This window comes from Ischnura elegans, chromosome 1 (genome assembly GCF_921293095.1).
Source record: "Ischnura elegans chromosome 1, ioIscEleg1.1, whole genome shotgun sequence".
NCBI lineage: Eukaryota > Metazoa > Arthropoda > Insecta > Odonata > Coenagrionidae > Ischnura > Ischnura elegans.
This window is the reverse complement of record NC_060246.1, coordinates 105157808-105172302: the sequence shown is the minus strand read 5'-3', so window position 1 is coordinate 105172302 and position 14495 is coordinate 105157808. Positions and strand designations below refer to the sequence as shown.

At 42.4% G+C, this 14495-nt stretch overlaps 1 protein-coding gene across 4 annotated transcripts in view; it reads left to right on the top strand.

Moving 5' to 3' along the window:
- The window catches only part of LOC124167603 (RNA-binding protein Musashi homolog Rbp6), a 716673-nt gene that overhangs the window by 127637 nt on the left and 574541 nt on the right, over positions 1–14495 (top strand). The window lies entirely within an intron of this gene.

Here is a 14495-nt window from a genome sequence, read left to right as displayed (position 1 = left end):
GAAGCAACTTGAAGGTAATTCTATATACGTGCTAATACATTACTTTGGTCTTACTAGCTAATACATACGTTATTACTTTGGTCGCTTAAAAAACCTCATGTTCTTTTGCATGTGTGTGCATGCATTCTGACCTCGTCACTGTCTCGGTACATATCTCCACATGTATCACCCTGGATCTCAAAATCGGAAGTGGAGGGGGAGGTAATTTTCTATCCTCAGTCTATCCTTCAATGCAAGCTTCAATAATACATTTTTATAGCACTGTGGAAAGAAACATTTTTGTAAGAAAACTGGGGCGAAATTTTTAATGGAAATATCAAAGGGATGATTTGATCGCATACGGCCTGTAACACTAAATTTTGAGTTGTTTTGGATTGGATGTGGGTGTGGCGATTGATGGGAGGAGGACAATGAAGCGGTTAATAATGAGCAGCAGAGATGGAATGGAGCTTTCGTTGTTGACGGCGCGGGATGGAGTGTATGCGGAGTTGGATTGTAATAGTTGTGGCGTGCGAGTGTGTTTTTGCTCCCGAGTTTGTTTATACAGTGCAATAACAATATTTGGGAACCATAGAAGAGGAAAAAAAACATAGAGTGATATCTTCGCTGTTTTCGGTTTCCAATTTCGATTTTTTTGTAGTCTCTGTATTTCTTGCGATTCGTGGAGATTCTTGCTCCTTGAGAGTGGGCCACCTCCCAGCCGTGCGGGCCTTAAATATCCGCTCGACTTAACAAGTACTATCCACGCAGCCTGTGAGAACCTTTTCGCCAGCATTCCCCCGGAGTCTGCGCCGTCGTTGTCCTCTTTCATTAGCCCTGAAGGTTTACTCTCGGCCTCTTTTCATACTGAAACTCTGTCCCATCCATTCCGTCGCATATTTGAAACCACAGCAATAAGGAGTATCCACCTATTGCCACCCTTTTACCCGTACGGAATCTTAATTCCTCCAACTTTCCCATTTCCTTGTTCTCTGTCTGAGACCCTTCCTACTCCTTTTTTTTCAGGTTCTCGCAAAATCCTTAATATTCCGCTATCCTTTTCCTTCGCTCACCATTTCCTTACACTTTTTCCTCAGCCATGGTCCAAATTCTTCATCTCCCAGTGCCGGAAATCTCCCTTCCTCCGACCTCGTCTTTTGATCTGATATCTTCCTTCAGCCTTTTCGTCCTCCTTTTCCCTTCAAACCCTGGTTTTGCTCCATAAAAGGGGATAACTCCGCACTCATCTCCTCCTTTGGAGACGTTATTACATGTGCCCTCCTATTCCTTCTCGAGCTACCCTCCCCACCTTCCTTCATATGCTTTCCTTCGAGAGGTCTTCACCGCGTCGCTTTTTTCGTTAAAAAAGATTCCTGTCTTGCTTTTTTTAGCGTGGAGTGATCTATTATCTGCCAAATATCTGTGCTTATTATACTTCAATTCATCGTGCACGGTTACCCCTCGCCCTAGTTTTTTTATCTTAGAAAGAATCATCCACTTTGGTCTACGTTCGAACTTGGGTCGCGCGATTTTGGATCAAAAGCTTTAATCCTAGGCGCCTTGCTTTAATGGTACACGGCCATGAATCACTGAGCATTTAGTTTCTCAACAATGAGCGACTTCCATCAATTCTATAGCATAGTTGTTTTTGCGGAGAGTTGATACAAATTGGCGAATTCTCTTCGCTCTGGTTGATAGAATTCGTAGAGTAAACGTTAATAATGGGTAAATTTTCCAGTGGAATTTCGCTATCAAGGTGCAAACCAGCATACTTGGTGCTAGTAAAAAAACATGGGTGGTATCCCAAAGTTTTCATCTATTAATTCTTACATGCATAATCCTTCATGCTTATATAAAAGTCATGAGTTATTCCCATAACCTAGGATCGAATATTTTGCCTGCTGGTGGCATGTGGGGGGAGGCACGTGAAAATTTTATCTCAAAGGTGAGGATTATATTTCATTTAAAAATAACCTCCGCAATCGAGATTGGAATAGATATCCTTTGTGACTAGAATATTGTCGACCCTCTCCCGTCAGCGCCCAAAGTTTTTTTTTAAATCGCACATAGTTCATTTTTATAAAATATGATACATACGAGCTATGCACAGTGAACACAATCCAAACTGACTGAATAATAGAGGAAACCTTCTACTAAGTATATGCACCGAAATGTACGCTAAAATTCACATATTATACGCATCGCAGGAGTATTGGCTCTGCACTGCATTGGGTGCCAAATGGCACCCGTGGGCGTTGACGGGTTTTAACTCGATCCTAGTGCATTTGAATCCCGAGTTTGGGTACTAGTTCCTGCTAAACGAGCGAATGCTTGTTGTCTTGCCCTATTCACCCTCCGCATATTCTTCTTCGCCGTCCTTTCCCGAGTTTCCACACGCGGCCGTTTCATTTCATCAAGTCGCAAATCTTTGCTTAGCTCCGTTCCTCCCGCTGAATATTGCAGCATCCTCAATTCCCTCCTCGCTCTTCAAGCATCCACTGCCTGCCTCTGTAATCCTCGCTCTTTCGGCTCCCAGCCCTCTGCAACCCAGTTTCCCGCTCTCGTGCGTGCAAGGGCGTTGGTTTATCCCCCCCCCTGCCTTCCCCTCCTCCCCCCCACTCCCTCCTGTATCTTACCCTCCCCCCTTTCCTCCGGCCACCTCATTTTTCATGCATGTATATTCAAGACGACTGTTGTCACAAGGCGGAAGGAGGATGATGTGCTGCATTAGAGTGTCTGAGGGGGAAAGTAAGGGCTCGGTGGTGATGAAGAGTGCTCGTTAACTTCCGAGTATCCAGGGTCGGGAAAAAAGTGCGCGAATTGTTTTGTAGTTGGAGGGGATGGAAGAAACGTGTGAGGAGTATGTTGGATACTAACCATTTCGAATGGAATTCTCGGACGTCGTGTTATAAATAATAATTCTGAAGTGGGGAGTGTAGAGAACACTAAATTCGCGAGTGAAACGCGCGCGTTGTACAGGTTTTTTTTCTCGCAAATGTTTCAAACTTATTTCATGAGCGGTATGCATAAGATGAACGTGTGTGCGTTATGCATAAGAATTACTAGGTGGAGAATTTATATAAATTGCATTGAAGTTTTCAAATTTTTAGTCAGTAAATTGAATCAAAATTGTTTTGCGTGTATGAATTTCAGTAGTGCCGAGAATATAAATTTCAGTTGTCAATAGTATACGGTTCCGGTGCACGTAATATGTGAGTGGTCATTGGATGCAAAATATTTGGCTTTGCAGGCGCTTAGGAAGATGAAAAAATACGCTTGAAGAGGGTGAATGCGCAAATGTTCATTTATGTGAAGCTGCCAGCAAGTGTTGTTCGAAAACTAATTGATAGTGTTATATGCTACCCTGAAGGCCGTCGTAAAGCTAAAATGTTTGAAGGGATGTCAATTCAATGTTACTTGGCCAGCGTGTCAGTATTTTCAATTCCCTTAATGGATTCAGGAACTCCCAATTTTGTTTCTCTTTCGATGGCAATGCGTGCGGGAAAATGCATTCATTTTATGTGACTGCGCACGAATCAAATTTTCATGTAGTTCGTTTCATCAATTTTAAGGGGGACTGCGTCGAGTTGTTTAAATTTCAAAACCGATTCTGATATTGCGCAATTGTTGTTTCATGCCCTTTCGTTTACATCATACCCAATTTTCCATTGGCATCATGGACAAAAAAATATGTTCGAAGAATGTGTCGTGCGATATAAAATTCATTTTTCTTCCTCCACCACCCTACCCGTTATGCCTTTTCCATTCTTAAAAGGGATAAAGCGGCGTCTTACAGTTTTAGATGCGTTTTTTATTTCCATATCTCATTTTTAAGGGCGGCAGGAATATGAAAAAAATAATAATATCCCGGTCCCTTGACGAGCCTCCCAACGCACAACCCTCCTCTCTGGCTTTCTTTCCCCCGCCTCACGCATAAGCCGCGCCAGTCAACCCCATTCCCCGGGCCCGACGTCCATCCCCCGACCGCCTCCACCTGCCCCACCCACTCCACTCGAGTGCCCGGCTACGCAAAAGGGCTCGGAACGGTTGAGCCCCTCACCAACACGGCACGGAAAAATGTTTTCCCTCTCCTACCTTCGCCAATCCCCCACAGAAAAGAGACTCAAAACATCTCCTTCTCCCCATCCCCCGATGCGTATAAATGAAGGAGCTCGCGACGTAAGTGATAAAGCCTCAAACTTTTTTTTATTTTCTTTTTAGCTCATAAAAATATTGTAACCGAATTTTTCGAGTGCAGAGAAAGGCCATGAGGGGAAACAGAAGGTGATGTTTTTCCTTTCATTTGTTTTTTTTTTGTCCGAAATATATGAAAAGAAGAACCCAGCGGACTATAATAAAACCTTGTAATAGAGAGAGAGTTATAAACAATACCACTGTTTTCCAGTATCTTCTTTCCCTTCAAATGTTCGATTTTTTTGTTCGTTTTTATCGCGACTACTTTCATTCTCCCTTGGGAACTCGAGGAGCGTGTGAGGAAGGTGTTTTGGGTGAGCTGTTATGTTCGGGTGTGCGTGTTTGCTGGCGAGTTGAAAAGGTGATCGTAAACTTTTTTTTATGTACATTCGGAATGGGGTTACGAGCGCCACCTCCTTCTCTGGAAATAACTCGGACCTGATAAAGGAGTCGGGGAATCCCCACAACGGGGATAAAACTCGCTCTTCTCCAGCTCTCTCGAATGTGAAGAAGATGAGTACAAGCATTTATTTACATAATCATATCTCCCTTCTTGCCTCGCGCCCTCTAAAAATATTCACTTTTATCGCTCTTTGGGATGCCGTAATCGTTCCTATTGGAACCTTATGCACCTTATGGCCGCGTACATATTTAGACTCCCATTTCTTTCTGAAATCCTTTTTAATATTCACCTTAGTACAGATAGGCTAAGCATTTACCTTCCTTGCCTTATGAAAAAATAAGTTTCCTCTCGCGGGTAAGGACTTTGATGCTATTGTCTCGATCTTTGAGGAATTAATGGACGTTTTTAATCAATCCATCCACTAAATATTGTAAAATATTTGGTACTCGAATTCATGTTACTGTAATTTTGTTATCCTTTTGACCTTATCCTTTTTTGCTTTTTGTTAGAGTGGATAAGCTCATAAATCAATAATGTAAATTTGAAATATTAGATGAATTTTAATTCCTTTTGTATTTAGTTTTTAATTCTTGTAGCAACCGATACTCTCTTGAAATATATAATGCACTTTCGATAAGAATATAATTTTGCTGGCCTTGGTGTTCTCATTAAAAGTTTTTACTCCTAACTCGAAGCGCTCTGGCAAAAATTGAATTTTGGCTTTTTGACGTGGTACCTCACAGTTAAATGATACTGGTATCTATTTTTGTTGTATTATCTTAGAAGTAGGATGGAATTACGAATATTACGAATGCAATCTCAATCAAGCTGTAAAACAATATTAATCTGGGTAAGAAAACGGAAGAGCACAGCCTCACTTCCCTCCAGATCCGCGACACGCCGCGGCATTTCTTAATTAACTGAAAGTTTAAGTCGGAATGCATTTATTATCGTCACCTCGAAATCTTCCTTCTCCACATCCTTGACTCGGTCGGCGTGATAAGAAATTCGCCGACGAGGCGTGCGCCCTTTCTGTGTTATAGAACTTCAGTTATGAGTTGCAGTTGTGTAATTTAACATTTTCTCTCCCCACTAACTCAATCTTCTACTCACTCCACGAAGTTCTCCCTCTCTCTCTCTGCAGAGTATGTCCTTAAGCTGTTGCTGTCGTAATCATCCAAAAGTGGACTTTGATAACCTCCCCCTGACTCTCTCCCCCTTCCACATCCTCTCCCTTCCTTTTCCCCCCACCTCCCCTCTCTCCTGTTCCCTCTGCGGCTCCGAATCCCCCGCTACGTCGGTCGGTCGTTAAGGCAACACTCATCTTCTCCCAAACCACAGCCATCTCATTTCTCGAACGGTAGAGGCGCTGTTAGCATTATAATACATGCACCCGGTGCCGCCGCAACGGAAGCGCCACTTTCTGTCTCGTCCTTTTTCTCTCACCACCTCTTCTTCATTCTGCACTGTTCACTCGCCGTCTTCGCGAAATGTCTGTCCTTATCGACGATCTGTTGACCATCTGCTTCTACCATATTTCCAGTATGGATCTCTTTTTAGTATGGGTCGTTCTTTATCCCGATGTTATCTCTTACATTTCTCCATCTTATGTTGCCGTTTGTAGCCATATCAGCAGTTATGCATAAATTTATTTATTGTATCAATTTATCCCTGTAGACGCGTTTTCTCATTCAGATGCTGGAAATTATTTAGGGGAATATATTTAATTCTTTTTTATCGTCTGGTACTGAGGGTGCTCTCAATGTGTAACACTTCTTGCGTGAAATACTTTGTTCCTTAGATTTTATATGTGGCTAATTGTGCATTGTGCCCTATAAACTTAACAGAGTACCACAGATTCAAATATTCGATTCAGTTTTACTTAAATATTTTCCGGGTTATATTCGTCTTTTGTTAAAAAAATCAAACATTCATTCAGCTAAAATATGTTTCAGAATAAACTAGAGCATGCAGTATTATTTTTTTTCAAACTCTGCAACTCTGCAATCTTTGAAACAGTAGCCTCCACGAGTGATGTCAAAAGAGTGGAAATTCAGCTCCATGTCGCAATGGAATTTGGTCTCAGTTATGCTTCGAATCATAAAAATGAATTAACTCTTATTGTGTTACCTTCTCGTTTTCATGCATTTTCCATTTCGGCCCTATGTGAACATGTTGCCATTTTCATTTTTTGTTCATTCCATTCTCTCCTAATATTACTATTTTCTTATTTTCATCTTCTTCATCCTTCTCTCTTCATGGGATGTCTCTTCGCTTCCTTCTCGCAGTATCGTTCATTCTGATGTCTTTGTCCTCCATTCCAAAGTCTTCTCTCCCCCTTTTTCACGTGACACGAGGTGGTCCTTGGACACCCACGAAACCCGAGGGAGAATTTTTTCCTCTCTTCCTCCTCGTCTCCTTTCTTTCTTTACGTCCAGCCTCTTCCCACCACTCTCTTCCTCCCTTCCTTCCGTGCCTTCCCTCCGTGGGCCTCTCGCCCGGTCATTCTTTTCCAACGCCTTTAATGTAAACGCAATCCAGCGCGACACTTCCATTAAGGGGTCGCCTCCGTCCGCTCCGGCTTCCGTCCCAAATAACTAACACGTTACAACGGTACTCTTATCATTTTTGTATCACTCTCCGTAAATATTGCTTCCTGGGGAGAGAAAAAAAAACGGAACAAAGCCCGTGTGTGTACGTAGTGCCGCAGTTTTATTCCCTTGGAAAAAGATTCCCGTAGTATATTCAAGAGTGGAATTAAGTTTCTGTCACAGCAGCGTTCCCCTCGGTATTTTAGCTCGGATTGGTGGTTTTGTTTCTTCTATTTAGTGGTGGTAATCTGATGAATAAGGTAGTTTACGTGGTAGCTTGGTAGCTAGACTATAAAGAAGTGTTCGTAGCTGCACGTTCCCTTGCTCCGTACAATTACTTTCTCTATCTCAGTGTATCCGTCACCATATGCGCACGCGTAAATTTATACATACTTTTGCATCAGAATAGTCAAATAATCTTGTGGTTGGAGCTGGATGAAGTTCATGTATCCACTATTTACTACAACAATAATAATTCGTAGCTCTTGATTTTATTTCAAAGCAGGCATCTACGTTAAACAAAAATTTTTGTCATCTCTTCGCTTTCATTTCAAGTTATCTTTGTTTTTAAATGAAGTCAGATTTAACGTACCATTCGTTTCATAATGGCAATCGAATGCAATTTTTAGCGATTGTTCCTAGTGAAAATTTTACTTGGTCTTATTCAGGCATTTCATGGCTGCTTATTATCAGGTAGCTCTTCACCCGTACTCTTCACAAAATCCTTGATTTGAATTTTACCCCGTAAATTAAACGGCACGAGAAAGCGTATTGCGATATGTACGATAACCTATCTCCACGCTCAGATGTGGTGATCACTCCATTAAACCATAAACTAGCTTTGCACTTTGCTCTTGTGAATGCGGAGTCGGATCGCGTGCTCTTAAAAACTGTGTCCCTCACGATTGTGAGCAGCGCTCTCTGCATGACCCAAACGCGCAGCCACGGAGGCGGAGGAGATTTTCTTTCGCGTCGCTCCTTCTTTCGGAATTATCCATGGGAAACGCAACCTCCCCACCATCTCATTCCCTCGCTCGCAAAATGTCCCTCCTCGCCATTCAGGGACGTAATCCAAAACTGCTTCACTTCCACTTCGAGCGTGGGGGGAGAGATAATGGGGGTGGGGTGTCTTATGGGTGGGGGAGGGCAAAGGGATAGGGAAGAGGAGATAGAGAAAGAGAGAGAGAGAGGTAAGGGGAAGGGTGTAGGAATAGAAGGAGTGGGGTTTGGTAGGGATACCCACTGTGAGCTTCCACTCAACCCCGTCGAAAATCCGGAAACTTTTCGAACGGCTCCCCTTCCCTCCTCCAAATGTATGTGCACCACAAATGCTGATGTTGCGGGATTTCGACCGTGTTTTATTCTTGTTTGTCTTCGCCCCCGAGATCTCTTCTCCTTCCTATCGGAGCCTGTGCCCTCTCTCTCTTGTACTTCCCCTTCTCACCGATGGTCGTCGCCACTGCTGTTCTAGCCCTCCTCTTTCGTCCTCTTACATCTGCCTTCATTCCGTTGAGCTCTCGAGTAAGCCTCGATTCCTTTTCTCTTCCCGTTTCCTCGTGTCTTCATCGGCCGCAGGGCAGGTGAAGGGAATCGTTTCTATGGAAAGGCAGCCGGCGCGAGTGCGGTTGAGTGGGTGGACTCGTGTCTGCGTGTCTCTACGCGTCCTATTCGACGAGTGGCTGAGCACTTGTATTCACCTGCCTTCTTTTCGTGTCGGGGCTCTTATATTTTCCTTCACTATCCTTCCGTGTATCGACCAGATTTTTCATTCATAGTTGCGTGTGGCGTTTTCCCGTTCGAAAATTATAAATAGGGCAGCAGCGGCTTTCATTGTTCTAGGAACAAAGTTGCATTGAAAGCCAGTTCAAGGCACGCCGCTTTTACGGGATGGATTCCTTGCGTAATGGCCTATTTACACGATGCCTTAACATGCAAGTTTAAGTCTAAATGCATGAACGCGAAATTGCACCGTGTAATTGCCCAACTTAAACGAAATCATGAAGAGGAAATAGAACCTGTTCTAATTTTGTTGATGAATTGGTAAATGTTCCATTTTGGTCCTACAACCGTTCGTACATCTATGCGTTAATTCGGATGGTTTGATTTCTTGTAAGTTAGCCTTTTAAATGGGTTTTAATGTGTTACAGTAAAACGAGACAGATATTATGAAATAGGAATATGGTAACGATGTGTAATCATGTGATGTGTCTGATAGTAAGTAAGGGAAATAAGTTTTCTGGTTTAAAATCGGAATTTGTTTTTAGAACCAGTTCATTTATAAATATTTCTCTCTTTTTACAAAAACCTGTGCGACTTGGTTGAATTTTCGATCCCCAGGTTCAAATCAATGGCTTTGAAACGAAGTTTTAAAATATTCCTTACGGCTGAAAGAAATTTGGCCGAAAGAAATTTCCAGCTTAGAGCGCAGTTTTTCCGTCCCAATGAAACCGCGTAATCTGTGCCGGTCACGATGCCACAGCAGGGATATACGGCCTGTCTTGAGAAGATAAGTGATATTCTAACTTACCGCCTTTTCCACTGGACTGCGTGAGCGCATCGATGACCGTTATAGTCTGCTCAGCGGCGCACAAAAGCCCACGGTCGGCTGACCCTCGGTGTCATCCTCACCCTCTTCCCATCTCACTCCCCCTTCCCCGCCCCACTCCCTCCTATCCACTTCCTTTCAGGAAGAATAATGGGCGATGGTGTGTGAGCAATCGGTGCGGTCAAAGATGTCACGCCAACGGTGCGAGAGCGGGGGGCGTGAAAGGTGGGGGGGGGGGGGGGGGAAGCGGGAGTGGTAAGTAGAGGCGAAGTGGAACGGAGCGAGGCGAGATATTATGGAAACCGTCGATCATGTAAACAGCGGATGCGTTGTAATTCACTGCAAGGTCGAGGTGGGATTATCAACGCTATCGCTTCGAAACCAAGGGCATTGCGAAAGAGGGAACAGCGAATCTTTGAAAATGAACAGTTCCGCTGAGCAAACACTCAGGGTAGATGTGTACGAGATTAAATCTATACGAAAGTAATAAATATGCACGAGAGTATATGCAGGAGGCCGATCAAGTCGGCTGCTAATCCACCTTGATCACTAGCTGAGGCCAGCATGGAAACCCCCAAATTCATTATTTCAATGGGAAATTGAAAAAAGCTAGCTAATGAAATACTTAGAAATTTCATTGAAATGGTGACACGTTTTCTGTGTGCCGAAGTGCTCCGAAAGTGGTTGCTCAGTGACTGGAAATCAATAACCTTCTATATCAGTCTGAATTAGAAATGAAAGAGCTAGATAAAGAAATAGGTATAAATATACATTATTAAGTCTCGCCATTGTCCGTCTTCCTGAAAATCAAATGTGATGTAAATATGATAACTATTCAAAATATAAAAAAATGTATGAAAACTCTATCCTCGGAATTGGCCAATAACATTTCGGCATTGAAGGATCTGCACGAGGTTTAGTTTATAGCATGTAAGTACTGGCTATGAAGGAGCTCCCTGTGTGATAGCTTAGAATTGATGTTACGTAATGAGAATAGCCGGAAAGAAATTTTAAAGACTATTTTCGGCATCTGCGCAATAAGTAGCCGGTTACTCAAATATATGTCGAATTTTATCCACGATATTTTGCCGTGCATTAATGTTAACCACGTGGTGCACGAGTGGTTTGGGTTGGTGCTGTGATCAAGGTGGTGTAATGTGCAAATCTGTATTGTTTGTTTATTATTTTCTTACGTGCATGATGCGAGATGGACCCATAGTGCGGAGTGGGCTGAAGGTGGAGGAGATTCAGTTGGAGGCCGACTGAAGACGGAGGTGGTGGGGACGGCAGCGGTTTCGCCCCAGCCACCCTCCTGCCCCCGCTTCGGGGAGGATGGGTGCTGGGGCATGATGGGAAAAGAGGCGAGGAATTAGCGAGGAATGAGCACCGCTTTCGGTGAATTTCGGTCCCATGCGTAATTGGGTCATGAGGCGGTGGGAGCGGCGTGCGCCCAGCCGATCCTCAGCTGTTTGAGAGCCTTTGAAATCGGCGGAAGATTGGCGCAAAGCCGTGCGGCAAGGGGAAGGCGAAAGAGCAGCTTTGAGAGAAAACGCGATGGAGTAGCGAAGGACTGCAGTGCTCGCTTGGGAGGTGGGGATTCTCCCTAATTTTAGTCGGCTTGTTATCTCGCGAAAGATTTTTCTTGAAAGGGCGACGCAATAGTCGTGACAGTATTGATGCGCGTATTGACAGAAAACCGTGATTTCTTAGGTTGTTTTCGCACCCATTTATTTGGTAAGGATCGTTAGAGGTACGTGTGGCTCGATGATAATGAGGACGATTTGTAATTTGTCTCCCAAGCGGTCTGGAAAGCCTGAAAAATTTTATTCATGTTTGTTGAGAAATTATTATTGTTGCTGATGTAAATATCCTAGTGTAATGTTAAGACATTTAAAATACTCCCTTCGAGGTATACGTATGTAACAGAGCTGAATAACAGAACTGGTCGGGAGAAATTCTATATCGGGTTAGCTGATATACTTTTTTAATTTCCTCGATTCATTAGTTGAATTCCTCATTTTCCTTGTGCTTAATGTATAAATTTGCTTCTGCGTGTTTAGATCCTAAAAATCCTTCAACTTCGAATGAAGGAGACGTTGTATTGTAATTCATTCATTCTCTATGCTTTTATTTTCGATCGAGTGAAAAACTGACATTAAGTAACATAATATCCAATTTTTCGTTCTCTGAGGAAGAATTATGGGCCTATTACCTTTTATCGCAAGTATAACTACTCGTTAATCTTCAGAATTTTGCCGGGAAAGGCCGTGAAAGGAATTTTTTTCGTTCACTGAGAATTTTTATTTATTTCGGCTCTTTAAAATATATGTCATTGTTAAATTTCCGTGATTTGATACTGGTGAATAGTTTTAAAATGGATTATTACAATGAAGAAAACTCTGTGCTATTTTGAATTCATCCATAGAAGAGAAATCGCAAATATTTTCAGGGAGAACGGTACATAGGTTTCCGCAAGATTGCAGGGAGATGTGCACTCTGAAAACGCAGACAAAAATCTCGCCTCACCTCAGAGCAGTGCGAGATTGAGCGTACGAGGGCATCAGGGTGGAAGTGGAGGGAGAGGACCCTGAGCCTCAAGGGGTTCCCAGAATTCAAGTTGGAAATTAACGCTTTCAGTGTAGGTTCTATTCTAACGCGATTTGCATATTCAAAACCCCTTCCCATTAACCTCACTGGTACGGATGGGGTAAAAGAAGGAAGAAAAGAGAATTTCCATTTAGAAGCACGTTTTTGTTTTTCATTCCGACGGAGAACAACGTTGACTCTGCTTCCTTCCTTTAGCCGGAGAAATGTATCCCCTAGGAGGTAGAAATTGGAGTCGAAAATCTTTGTTTAAAAAGTCTTTGTTTCAACTGTGCTGCACATTTCCCCTATATGATGCGTATCTTACTTATCTAGCCAGGGGCTTTCATGTGATATTTATATTTTTGAATAATTTTAAGTAATTGTTGAAATAATGTGGGGTGATTCTCTACTGGTGAAAAAGAGAGGAAATAATTGGGAATCGTGTGGAAGTACGGGTATCTCAAGACGTTAGCCGCTCCAGGAAAAGATAATGTCGCACAGCGTCGAGAGAGAAAGAGAGATTTGAATCTAATTAGTACCGTAGATTGTAAGGTTCGTATTCGCCATTCTTTGGAATTTAGAGAGCCAATGGCACTAGCGGAACGGGGTGTGTGTCTGTAGATGTTGGCCTTAATGAGCTCGGGATCTCTCGTATGGGTATCCTCATTGTATGAGTCTGGCAATGATGAGGCAGTTTAGCTTAAGGACAGTAGGTGGATATAATTCACCTTATTGCTTTCCCTTTGGCTGTATCCGTTGCCGGGCGGGATCAGCGGGAATATATTCTGCAGCTACGTTGCATGTTATCTGGAACGATGCCAGCGCTTTAGCTATCTTGGTGTATCTTCCCCTAAAACCCATCTAAATCTTTTGAACTAGATGTTTAACTTCTCCAAGGCATCCATTTACTCAGCTTCATTGTTCATAGATGACATAAATTGTGAAATAGATTAATATATATATAAAATTCCCTATAAAATTTATGGTAAAACAAAAAAAAGGCACTTTAATGTTTGGTATCAATTAATTTGAAATTCCGTTAAGTTTAAACTGTTGGCAATTTTGTCTTGACCCTCCACTATTCATTTTATTTCCTATTACTTATCTTATCTCTGGAGTTGTGGTGTGTGAATGTTACCTTATGATTGTTGTTTGTTCATGTGCAAATCATCAGGGTGCATGAGTGAATTTTCTAATGATAACATGTAAAATATAAACAGCGGGTGTTTGTACTATTTTGGTGGTGGGAAGTTTTTATTTTCAGAGTCTGGGATATCTTGTTCCTCTCCATTTTTTAACAGGGTGACGAAAAACATTTCCATAGTTTTTATATCACCTTCCTCACATCCCCTAACCTACCACCAATCACTTCCTCCTCCATTTCACCCCCTTGAATTCTCCTTTCCACCGCCTCTCTGAACCCCATCCTCTCCCAGCAATATTTCCTCGACTCGTGACTCGCATTCGGAAACCACGAGGAGGGTGTCCCGCATACCTTCAAAGGGGAGGATCGCTTTTGATAAACGATTTTCAGATAAGCGAGTGTGCCCAAGTGGATGGAGTGAGGGGGAAGAAAGTTGGGGGAACCCTGGGGGGGGTTAAAGCCTTGCGGGGGTTGGGTGATGGGGGTGGAAGAATGCTGGAAAGAGGGGTGGGAGGCGAGGGAGGTTATTGCAACGGTTGCTGGTCTCTGTTTGAAAGAATTCCAGACTGGATAAAAGTTTCCGGGGCTCAGATTTATTCCTCATCGTCTTTAAAAATAAGTGAGGTTTGTTTGATTTACACAGAGAGAACAATGTTCGTCAACATGTACAAAGTTTTCAAAATTGTATCTCGGCATGTTCCATAGTCATCCTCAAAGTTAACCTTTTATGCCGAGAATAGGATTTCTCGCTTTCATTATGAGGAAAAATGGGCCAATATTCTTTATAATTTGATATGGGAATATTTATTTGGTTGGGATGGAAATGGATATTTTTCTGCTATTTATCTTTGGGAATGAAAAGAAAAAATTGTATTACGCTATTGTTTTTTCTATGTGATGGGAGTTGAGGTTTATGAAGTGTTGGTTTTTTATCCATGTTATAATAACTATATTAAGTATTATAGGATGTAGTTTTATCTATTATATTTTAGAATAAATCATCTCTTTTCTTATTACTAAAAATATTCGTGGAAATATCACCACCAAATGTTT